Source organism: Panthera uncia, chromosome E1 (genome assembly GCF_023721935.1).
Source record: "Panthera uncia isolate 11264 chromosome E1, Puncia_PCG_1.0, whole genome shotgun sequence".
Classification (NCBI taxonomy): Eukaryota; Metazoa; Chordata; class Mammalia; order Carnivora; family Felidae; genus Panthera; species Panthera uncia.
Genome location: NC_064814.1, coordinates 37,443,825 through 37,456,593, shown reverse-complemented (window position 1 = coordinate 37,456,593; position 12,769 = coordinate 37,443,825).

Genomic DNA, 12,769 nt, shown 5'->3' with positions numbered 1-12,769 from the left:
TGGAGTCAGGGAGTCCTGGTCCAGATCCCAGCTCTGCCTCTTTCTAGCTGTGTGACTACAAGCAAGTTACTTAACCTCTCCGAGCCTCAGTCACCACAACGGGAGATGATAGCAAGCCCTACCTATCTCCCAGGGTTGGTGAGAAGATTAAATGAGATAATGCAACCAGAACAACTTGCATTTTGCCAGACCCACAGGAGGCGCTCAGTAAATGAAGTCTGCGATTATTCTATTCAAGGCTCCACCTCCAAATCAATTGCTGTTTCCCTAGGTTCCCTGCATGATGTCAGCCCTGTGCCCGCCCCCCCCCCCCCCCCCCCCGGGAAACAGAACTGAGCAGAATCCTTTCCCCGGGGTTGGTCTCCACCCTCAGTCTCAGAGGTCAGGGCAGCCACACAGGGCTGGGGACAAATGCTGGTTCCATTAGCAGCCAGAGAAAGGAGCAGAGACCTGCGTTCCCCTAAGAGCCGGGTTATTTTCCACTTTCACCTGCCAATAATGGATGCAGAGGGAACACGGGACAGAGGAGAGGGAGGCTGGGGAGAGGTAATGCTAATAGGTCTGCCTATTACCCCCCAGGCACCTTTGCCCATGGCCCCAAAACAGGAAGCTGAAGACTCCAGCCCACCCCCAGACTCCCAGGCAGAGATCAAGCTATCGGCCAGTGTCTGACCACTCTCCAGGGTGACCATGGACTCGGCCTTAGCTCAGAGACAGGAAGGTATTTCTTGACTTGCTAAGTGTCAGTCCACTTCTTCCTGCCTGTTCACCCGGGACTTAGCATTGCAGGCATGCGTGAAGATTCCTGGGGATATAGCTTTGCCCCACTGGCTCTGGGTCACAGACTTGTGGGCCAGACCATTGATGGCTGCAATCAGAGAACAAACAGCATTGCAGCCTCAGTGGGAGGAGGTCTAGGCCGACCAGAAGGAGCAGGCCAAAGGAGGAGCTCTGGGCAGGTGAGGAGAGGGCACTATGGCAGAAAGAAGTTGGCAGACAGCTGTGGGAACAGCCCTTCCTCTCCTAGAAGAACCCTTATCCCGGAGGAAGGGGCTTCCCGATAGAGATACCAGGCAGGCCATTGATCACAAAGGTGGCAAGAGTCAGGGTCCAAGGTCAGAGCCTGTCCAGCAGTTCATGTGACTTACCTCACATTCCCTTCTCTCTGGGGACAGAGATAGCCCAGGGCACACGCATAGCATCACTGGAGGGTGGGGAGGTGGGTACATACTGAATGTGCAACCGGGATACGCTCCACCACGGGCAGAGGGCCTGGGCTCCATCCATAAAGCAGGGACAGGCCAGAGAAGAAATTCTGCCCATCTGGGCTCAGAAGAAGGCCTCCGGTTGCTGAGAGAGGCAACATTACCCAGCAGGCAGGCAGGATCCTCAGAAGGCGAGGCTGGAAAGGCAGAGAGCCAGGGTGGGGAACCTAGAATAGCCAACCTGGAATCAGAACTAAGCTCTTGTCCTGTGCCGACTCAGTCTAGTTAACTCTTTGTGCTTAGCACAGAGAAGGTGCTAATTACATATTCATTGAATGAATGAATGAATGAATGAACAAAGGAACAGAGAAACCATTAAAGATCAAAGGCCGTAAACGCTGGGATGTGTCTTCTTGTATTGAATCCTTGTATAGGGCACTTCATGTGGGTCCCAAGTACCCACCTACACCTGACCCAGCTTTGTAGCATGATTACGTCTCCCGCGCCCGGGTCTTAACTCTTCTGCAACCTACTTTTATAGAGGGAGCGCTGTACAGGGAGTCATGCAACCTGAGTTTGCCTCTTAACTCTTTCTGATGGATGGGGGGCCATTGGCAAATCATCCAAGGGCTTCTTCCCATACTTACTTGGTAAACAGTGGGGTAGGGTAAGATGATTCTCCAAGGGCCCTTAGAACGTGAGTATCGTCTCGTTCTGGAAGACACAGGGAAAGTGCCGATCCATGCTGAACAGCTCCTGGCACTCTCACCTTTGATTCCACCTGTGAGGTGAGCTCCTGAGACAAGCAGGTGCCTTAAACACCCCACGTTCCCCAAAGTGCCCAGCACAGTACACGTGCTCTCTGGAGATATGCATCTATCCTGTATCAGAGTCATAGCCCTGAGGGCTACAAAGGACCTGGAGAGATCTGTCCCAGCCCAATGCCGTCGGCAGATAATTTAGTTCAGAACCACAAACGTTTATTAAGTGCTTACTGTGTGCCAAGTACCACACCAGACACAGTGGGACAAAGACAGAGGGGGTCCAGGAAAGGATCTGCCAAGAAGGCACTGGGTCCCCTTCACTCCCCTTCCTCCAGCTGTGCTGAGCTGATCCCGCACCTCCCCCCGGAGCCCCTCCACCACCACCCCCGCACGGACTGAGAAAAATGCCCACTAACAGGAGGGATGCTGGGCTCTCCACGGCAGAGGGGAGCTGAGCTGGCTCGGCAGGAGGAGGCTGCTGACACCAGCCGCGCCGCGCTTGGCCGGGCAGACAGGCTCGGAGGGGAAGACAACAGCTCCAAACAACAAGTATTAGAAGATAAGCTATTAGAGGCGTCCTGTCGGGCTCTCTCTCCCTGGGCACTGCCACGCACCCGCCAGCCACCGGCATCCCTCCTCGTCCAATTATGCATCTTCGCGTGTTACGTTCCCCTCCGCCGGAGCCGGCGGGAGACGGCGGGCAGCCCAGGGCTCAGGCGGCACTGTGGGAACCCAGCGACAAGCCCAGGGGGTGGCAGAAGCACCCTTCCCGAGGGGAGCAGAGGGGAGGGGGGAAGAAGTTCCTGTCCTTCCTCGGAGAAAACACTTTGCCCCATCGTCCTCCAGAATAACAGGGAAACAGACAAGGGAAATGAGGAGAAGAGGGGCGAGGGCTGGCTCCCCGTTTGGAAATGAACTCGTCCTTCCTCCCATCTCCAGACTCCATTAAGCATTCTGGAAGAGATGGGAAGTGATTATGGAGACAGAGGGAAAGACAGAGAGCTCGCTTACGGGTGGGAGAGAGGGAGGGCAAAGTGGGGGCGGAGAGCCGAGTGAGCCCAGACATGCGTGCGCGCACACGCGCGTGCGCGCACGCACACAAACATTCACAGATCCCCTTATCTGATTAAGGATCCAAGGGAAGTTGAAAAGCTTCTGGAAAATTAAAATGACCCACCGGGTGAACCAGGCAAGATCTGCAGGCAGATTATGAAAAACAAGTCGAGTAGGGATTTCCTTTACTGGGGTGAGTTCTCCAGGCTCTCGCTGTTCCTTAGGCCAGAGGACAGCAAGCCAGCCAGAGAGAGGAGCTAAGGCCAGTCCTGCCCCCACCAGGCTTCCAGTTCTCATCCCAGCAGGCCCTGTGGCTGATGGCTAGGGCCTGCACCTTTTGCTCTGGAAGGCAAGGTGCGAGGAGGAGAATAAGGACAAGGACAGGGGCTTTTATTCTTCTCAGAGACCTGAAAAATGGATGCTGTCTCCTCCTTCATTCCCTGATACCTGGTTCTGGCCTCTGCCAAAAATGCAATGGTTCTTGAGACCGTTGCAGCCTCTTTCCTAAACCCTGACCACCAAACAGAATGTCTAGGAATGCTCTGGGTGACTGGGATCTAGTCTGTTTCTGCCATCCCTTTGCACCAATGACTTTAAGCAAGTGCCTTTCCTATCTGGGCCTCAGTTTACCCTGCTGTAAAATGGGCAATAGGACCTGATACTCTGGAAAGGGCCCCGAAGTCCGAGCCCTCCAGGGTTTTAGGACATCCTGACAGTGGGCCTGTATCCTCCATTGGGAGCTGGGCTGAGCTGACGGGTCCATTGACATTCTGTCCCCCAGTGGCCAAAAGGATGCCAGTGAGATGGGGTGCTCTGGAGGCCGCCACACCAGGCCTGAGTGAACCAGGGCAGTAAAGGGTTTAAAAGCCACAGATAACATCAGCTTAAAATGTGAGCAGCCTCTCCAGCATGCCTGCAGAGCTGTTTGCCGAGCTCTGTAACATATTTGCAAACATCCCAGAATACACATATTAGGAACCTAACAAGTTGCCTGGCATTGAAAATATATTATACACGGTGTCAGATATACTTAATATGCATCCACAATGATCCTTTTTCCCCCTACTTGCAGCAGCATATTTTGCTTGCTTTTTTTTTTTTTTTTTTTTTTTTGAAGAGTTCATTTCCCTTGATGTTACAATCAGGCAGCGGTATTAACTCAGCATCTTGGCCAGGCCTAGAACAGTGCCATGCACACCATCAGCACTCAGTGGATATTGGTGGGGGCAAATCACACCCCAGTGGGACTGACCCTGGGCTCTCTGTTCACCTGGAGCCAATGAGGGCTATAGCCTCACTCTTAATTTCTCTCCCTTAGAGAATGCAGTAAGAACCTTGGCTTTATTAGCTCTGGAAACAACACTTCATCTACCCAGAGAACTTTTTGTGTCTTGGCAAGTCGCTCCTGGAACTGTCCTAGCCCAACCAACCTTGAAGCTCTAAGTGTGGGATTTCTCCAATCCAGAGAAATAGGAAAGATGGAGCCCTGGCTTTCCCCCTCTTATTGGCTATAGGACTTTCTTCCAGGCTTCGGCTTCCCTGAGCTGTGAAAGGAAGAGGTTAGTGGCCATTTTCAGGATTGCTGGGGGGACTCCTTGAAATTGTGGCAGGGAAGGCATTTGTGGTCCCTTATTTGTATGTGCACACGCTCTTTCAACACACGCGGCGCGGGTTCCTGTCACATGCCAAGCACCATGCCAGGTGGTGGGGATGGAGAAGAGGAAGGAAAGAAAGGCATGGCCTTTGCTCTTGAGGAATACAGTTGGCGGGGGGGGGGGGGGGGGGGGGGAGGGAGAACAAGAGATCATGATGCATTGTTAAAGGAAAAGCTACTTGGCTGAGGGGCTCTAAATCCCAAAGGCCTGGGTTCCAGCTTTGCCTCCAGCCCTTGGGTGCTCCAACATCTTGGGCAAACTGCTTAACCTCCCTTGGCCTCAGCTGTCTCACCTACAGATGGGAAGAAGACTTGCTACCCCCTGGAGTTACCTTGAGGACTGGAATTAGAAAACGTATCCATCACAATGCCTGGCACCAACTGAGGTTTGGGATGTGAATAGAGGTAGGAACACAGGGTTTCAGAACTGTGAAAGAGGGAGCTAATAATCCCCCAACCCCCGGAATCCTGAGCAAGGCCTGTTAAACCAGCTGGTCTTCAAGTGAGATATTAGAGGAAAAGAAGGTGTTTATCAGGCACAGTCAGGGGAGAGGTCCCAGGGCAGAGAAGCCACTAGAACAAAGTTCCACAGAGTTATGGAAACACTAAGGGATCTGGGGGACAGTTAGGGGTTTGGAACTGCTAGGTTCCAGGCGAGGGCATGGTAGATGAAGCTAGAAATATGAGTTAGTGTCTAGAAGCACCTGGAGGCCCCTGGGGAATTCTGACAGGCAACTCTCATAACCAGATGTGTACAATAGACCAAGCCCCTGGAGGGCTGGTGCAGCAAAGGTGAGAATAGAGACAGAGATTGCTTGGGGAGATGGCTGCAGTGATCCACATGAGTGATGAAGTGAGGTGCAGGCGGGGGGGAATCGGCATGGGAAACACTGGGTCTTAGGAAGAGCAGCAGTAGGGAGATGAAGACCGGGAGTCCTGCCTGCATGCCTGGGAATATAGGGAAAGGAGTGGAATAGGGAGGAGAAAGGGAATATTCAGTTAAGGATATGTTGTGGTCAAGAAGAGGTGCTTGAGGTGAGGCACTCATGTGGAACAGTCAAGAAGGCTGTGGATAAGGGCACCTGGGTGGCTTAGTTTGTTAAGCATCCAATGTAGATTTTGGCTCAAGTCATGGTCTCACAGTCATGAGATCGAGCCCTGCGCCAGGCTCTGTGCTGAGCATGGAGCCTGCTTGGGATTCTCTGTCTCCCTCTTTCTCTCTGTCCTTCCCTCCCCCAGACAAATAAACATTTAAAAAAAGAAGAAGGAGAAGGTGGAGGAGGAGGAGGAGGGGAGGAAGAAGAAGAAGAAGAAAGAAGAAGGCAGCTGCAGATAAACGCATCTGGGACACAGAAGCAATGGCCAGGCTGGGTCAGGGATTCAAGAATCGTGGGGGTTCAGTTGAAGCCAAGGAGGGATTGAGTGAGGCATGTTGGGTCTGAGAACAGAGCCCAGGGGCAGGTTGGCTTCCACAGGTGGGAAAAAGAAGAACAGGGAAAGCTCTCACCTAAGACCCAGAAAAATTGGTCAGGGAGTTACACAGTCAAGTGAGAGGGATAGAGCCACATGAGTTGAGATACCTGCTTGTTACCTGTCACCCCAACCCACTAGAATGTAAGCTCCAAAATGGCAGGGATTTGGTTTTCTGTTCCGTTCACCATTTTGTCCCTAGTACCTAGAATCATGCCTGTCACATAGTAGGGACTCAACAACATTTGTTGAATGAATGAAGCTGGAGAAAATGAAACTCTATAGTTCCTGTTAAAATTGGCAGCCAGCAAGTCACTGGTGGCCTTTGCTGGACAGGGCTTGAGGGGGACAGAAGGCTGGCTGCAGCAGGTGAGGAAGTAGGGTAGGGACAAGAAAGAGAGGTGACAGGTAGAGAAAGCAGAGATGAGCAACACACATTTCAAGGACACAGGAGACTTACACATAATCTTATGTTGAGGAGAAGGAGCCAAGGAAGAGTGCAGGTTTGAAGAAGCAGGAGAGAGGGAAGGGATAATTGATGGGCCAAGGCCCAGAAAATGCAAAAAGAAATATAAGTTGCTGAGCAAATAAAATAGGTTATTGTTTCCTTCTGTTTATCCTAGCTTTGTAGAAAGAATGGAGGCCATGCAGGTAGACAGACTGGGCTTGAGTTGTCCCTCACCTACCCCACCCCTTACTGGCTGAAGGAGGTTTAATCTTTTTATGCCTTAGTTTCCTCACCTGAAATCTAAGGATGAGAATTCCTACCTCATATACTGCTGGGATAGTTTATTTGTAAATTATAGGTGGGAGAATTTATTTGTAAAGTGCCTGGCACATGGAGGTCTCTCAACAAATACCAGCTCCCCTTTATTTTACCATCTGCTCAGTCAAGAAGGAAATTTGACAGTACTTCTTGACCTTGTCAGCCAGCACCAGAGCATCCTTTTCTCAAATGCTGCCAATGAATAGAATTGACAGCTCAGGCTCTCAGACAGACTTTCCCTGCAGCAGTGAGAAGAAGGAGGCTAACTGCCTCCCCTTTTAGGACTTCAAGCCACCACCTGAGTGATGAGTTCAAGGTACCAATGCCAACCTGTCCAGGAGGATCCACAAATGTGACCCTCCATTGCCTCTGACCCTACAATGTCCAGAGCCACCACTCAGATCCTAGGAGATAATGAGGAGATTGGGCTTTTGTCTCGATATCTCAGTTTTCACTTCTCCTCTGTCGCTTAAACAGCCATACAAACTTGGGCAAGTCCCTTATCTTCCCTGAGCCTCACAACACTCCTTCAAAGCAGATTTTATACTCCCACTTCACCCATGGAGAAAATGAGACTCAAAGAGATAAAATAATTTACTCAGGGTCACACGGTATATCTGTATCAGTTTGGGTCCCAGTAGGAAGCCAATGGCCAACTAAAACTGAGTAACCTGAGGAAAGTTTAATAAAAAGGCTATTTTCAAAGGCTTGAACATAGCATAGGAAAATGGCAAGGGGTATGAAAGTACCTGAGGACAGATAACAATAGGTGACTTTACCTGAAGAAAAGATACCCAGAAACCAAGGATAGAAAGGGCTGTGTAGAGAGAACCACCTGTCAGGACCTCTGACCATTACTTGAGGGAGATAGATGGAGAATTAAATACCTTAACTTTGCTCTCCTCCCTCCTTCTCATCTCCCACTGGTGCTCTCCATGGTATGAACTCACCTAGAGGCCAGGGGCAAGGGAACCCACTGATGCAGTCCTTGCAGATCAACCTCCCTGGGCACAGGCAGGGAGAGTGCATCTGGAGAGCAAATGGAAAATGTCCAACACACATAGAAAACTCCAAAATGGCAGAGAATTTGAAGCCCATTCCACTACAAAGTCATTTTCTGTAGATTCTCAGTAAATGATCATTAAACGTTTGAAAAAGGATGGATGGGTGGATGGATGGATGGATGGATGGATAGTTGGATGGATGAGTGGGTGGGTGAGTGGATAGATGGATAGGTGGGTGGGTGGATGGATGGATGGATGGATGGATGGATGGTTGGATGAATGGATAGTTGGATGGTTGGATGGATGAGTGGGTGGAAGGATGGATGGTTAGGTAGATGTATGGATGCGAGGGTGGATGTATGGGGAGCTGGTTGGAGAATTCCTACAGGCTTCATTCATGTGGTTTTGACTAATTTTGTCACCTAACTAGAAATATAAATCTTGCTAGAAGGTTTATTCCTAAGCCATAAATGGGTACTAAGAATAAAAGCCCTCTTCTCAGTGTCTAAGTCCCTGTAAGAGTTGCTTGTCTCTCTCTGGCCTCTGGCTCATTTTTTCCTACTGCTGCAGGAGCTGCTCGTCTCTCCAAGATTCGAGCCTTGAGTCAGGCTGAGCTGTCTGCAGGTAAAGCAAAAAGAAGGCAGAGGTCAGAGGGGCTGCTGCCCCTGCGCCCCCTGGACAAAGTGCAAAGCTGAGTTAGCCATCCTCTCTGTTAGTCCGAGGGAGCCGCGGGGGTGGAAGGAGGAGGGAAGTGGAAAGGCAGGATGTTCACTATAATTATTTTCATTGATTTGTCTAGTTGGATCCCAAGTGCTGTGAAGCTGTTGTGACATTTAATAAAAATAATTCAAGGTAAAAATACCTCTTCCTCCCTGCTCCCTCCTCCCTCTTCATCAACACCACCTCAGCTTCCATCTCCCCTTCCAGACTCAGGCAGCCTCCTGCCCGCTATTGGATGGCCTGGACCAACTTCAAAAAGAGGCAGGTGAAGGCGAGAATCTACCAATGCAGAAAGGGCTGGGGACCTGCCACCTGTAGCCCTGGGTTTGAGACGCACAGTTACCAGCTGGCTGCTGACCCCAGGCAAGGTGCTGCTCCTGTGAGTTTCGGTTGCCCTCTCTGGAAGATTAGGAGACAATATAAACGTGTAGGTCCTCATTTGCAGCCAGTGGTCCAGTACCAGACCCTTCTGAGGCCAAGGAACTTGCTTTCCACACCGTTGCCTGCAGATCTTGTTCCTATCTGCTCAGTTCCTTCGTTGTTTTGTTTGTTTGTTTGTTTTAACTTTATTTATTTTGAGAGAGAGAGAGAAAGAGAGAATCCCAAGCAGGGATTCTCAGCACAGAGCCTGACATGGGGCTCAATCCCATGAACCGTGAGATCATGACCTGAGCCAAAACCAAGAATCGGATGCTCAACTGAGCCACCCAGACACCCCACTGCTGATGTTCATTTCTGATCTCCTGCGTTTGACCTTGAAAGGACCTCCTCCCCCATACCACTGTTTCTGGATGGTTTCCAGGCCATGGGAGGTTCATCCTTTCCTTCTCTGTTCTCAAATCATTGTGAAACAAATAAAATTCAACCCATTATACAGAGAGGATAAACTGGGATGCCAAGTGGTCATTATTGCCACCTTGTCTTGCCTACCACTATATGCCTGGTATTTTACTTATTTATTTTTTAATGTTTATTTATTCTTGAGAGAGAGACAGAGCAGGAGCACAAGCAGGGGAGGAGCAGAGAGAGACAGAGACACAGAATCCGAAGCAGGGTCCAGGCTCTGAGCTGTCAGCACAGAGCCCAACGTGGGGTTTGAACTCACAAGCCGTGAGATCATGACCTGAGCCGAAGTCAGGCGCTTAACTGACTGGCACCCCATATGCCTGATATTTTAAATATGTAAACTTGTATCCTGACAGCAATTCTGCCCTATAGGGATTCTCATTTTGTAATATTAAAAAAAAATTTTTATGTTTATTTGCTTTTGAAAGAGACAGAACATGAGCAGAGGAGGAGCAGAGAGAGAGGGAGACACAGAATCCGAAACAGGTTTCAGGCTCTGAGCTGTCAGCACAGAGTCCAAAGCAGAGCTTGAACTCACGAGTTGTGAGATCACGACCCGAGCCAAAGTCGGACACTTAACCGACTGAGCCACCCAGGCACCCCTACCCTATAGGGATTCTTGAGGAAACTGAGGCTCCAGGAGTTTAACGCAGCCACCTAGACACACAAATGGAATTTGGCAAAGCTGGACACTGGTTCTGGTGATGCAACACTGGAGCCCACAGCTGATCCCTCCGGCTCCAGCTGTCTCTCTCCACAATGTGTCCAAGGCTGGGGGCCTAAACCGAGGCCTCCTGCCTTCCAGGTAGAAAGCTCTGAGCCACACCCTGACTCAGCAGAGCGAGAGGAGCAGGGAGAGACCTGGATTTGGAAACGCTTCTCATTCAGGAAGTTTTCCGAGTGGCTTGCGAGGAGCCATCCAGGGCTGTCAGGGGGAAGATGTAATCAGGGTGACCTCCTATGTTTCACGGATTCATTAAAGCCTGTGTTCTGGGGTAAATGATTGCTTTCCCCCCGTCCTGCTGAAAAGAAAAATCGATAGCCTCCTTGTAGATTTAGAACAGGACAGTTGGCAATTAGAAAACACTTCCCCAGGCAGGCACTGTGGAAAGGGGTCTCATTCCATATCCCATTCATTCTGGCGGTGACACACTGGCTGTGCCTCCCGGCTTGCGGCAGGCTAGGGAAGTCCTGGACTGGGCCCAGGGACATGGTGGACGCCTCACTCGGGTCCCCTGCGCTCTTGGTCCAGTCTCTGCTGCTGAGGCTTCACTTGGGTCTTCGTGCTCCCTCCCACATCCCCACCCCATCCCTGCCCCTGTCAGCTAATGGGTTTTTCTCTGTGCAGAAAGATTTACTAAACAACTGAACTAGCACGCATTAAGTCTGTGGGTTTGGAGGTTTGTTTTAGAGCAATTCTCGCCCGGAGAACTGGCCGCTGAAATTAAGATGCATCCTTCTCAGCAAATATTGATTTCAACTAGAAGCAAATCCGAGAAGCTCACTGCTCACTGGATTTAAGTGCTGGCAGCTGCAGTTTGGATGGCAAGGGGGGGTCACCTAGGTGCTCCCCACCTGAGGCCACGGAGATGAGAGCGATAAGACAGAAGCAAGAACTGAAAACTCACCACAAAAGCATTCCAAGCAGAAACTCGCTTTGAGCCTTACAGCTGCTCGTATGGACCACTGTCCCATGTACATTGTGAGCACAGCCAGTATACACAACCCCGTACGAGACTGAGATGCACACAGCCACAGCAACAGACACATGGGCTTTGAGCTTCCCTTCCAAACTGGCGCCCAGAGCTTCCTTCTTCCAGGAAGCCGGGCTCAACCAACTCCACCTTTTGTCTCCATTTCCTCCAAAACATCAGCAACCCGGAGATGCACATCCACGTGTGTCTTCCTAGAATCATCCTGCATTGTTTCCATTTTTCCCAGAACCTTCCCAGGGGTGGGACCACATATATATCTTCAGCATCTCCCACAACACCAAAGGTCGACAGAGCAGAGAGCTTGGGACGTCTAGTAATGAAATTAGTTGATCTACAATCTTGATCCAGTCAGGAACTTTCCCGTTGTAGGATCTGGGCAAAAGCTTCTTCTCTTAGGCCTCTGTTTTCTTATTTCTGAAGAGCAGAGAAGTAAGATTGAACTAGATAGCCTTGAAGAATTTTCACAGCTACTAAAAATAGAATAGAGCTGCTGTGGTTCTTCGTTCTGGATAACACCCACCGCCCCCACCCACCCACCCGCCTTTTCAACATATGGCAAAGGTTCTGGATGGAGAGACCTGAAAACAATGCCCTCCCCCAGGCCCCTCGGTTGAGGGATCCAAGTTGTTAGATTGCATGACAATTTAGCAACAACTTTGATAAAGGGACATTTGGACACCTTACTAAAGAAGATCGAGGGATGGCAAAGAAGCCTGTAAAGAGATGTTCCGCATCACTGGTCATATGCCAAAATGCACCTGCTGGCATGGCTAAAAAAAAAATGTTTTAAACTGACATATGAATGCTGGCGAGGATTGGAGCATTTGTACAAAATACACAGCCACCCTGGGGACATCTTGGCAGTTTCTTAACAAGTTAAACATACACTTATCACATGACCTAGTAATCCTACTACCAGGAACTTGCCCAAGAAAAAGAAAACTCACATTCACCCAGAAACATACATATGAACGATAGAGCGGCTTTGTTAGTAATCACCAGAACCAGAAACAGAGTGAATGCCTCCCTCCATTGAGTGAATGGACAAAGTGGGGTGTATCCGTACAATGGAATACCACTCAGCAGTAAAAGACAATGTGCTATTGATACAGGCAACAATGTCACAGATGAATCTCAGATGCATTTTGCTAAGTGAGAGAAGCCTGGTCCAAAAGGCTGTGCGCTATGTGCTTCCATTTCTATGACTTTCTGAAAACGGAACTACAGGGATGGATAACCTATCAACAATTGCCAGGCAGAGGCTCTCGGGAAGAGGCTGACCTTGGGAGGACAGCACACAGGAATTTGGGAGTAACTAAAGTGCTCTGTGTCATGATTGCAATGGTGGAGACGTGACACTTTGCATTTGTCAAAACCCAAATAGAGCTGTAGGCTACAAAGAGCAAAGTTTTCTGTGTGTAAATTTAAAAAATACATTTTAGAAAGTGAAAACAAAAAGCCAAAAAAAAAAAAAAAAGCATCAACGAGGCCATGTTGACTGAGCTCTGTTGCGATAGCAGCACCGAGGGTGTGCGGTCAAACCATCCTGCCACAGACCCTCCCTCCCTCCAT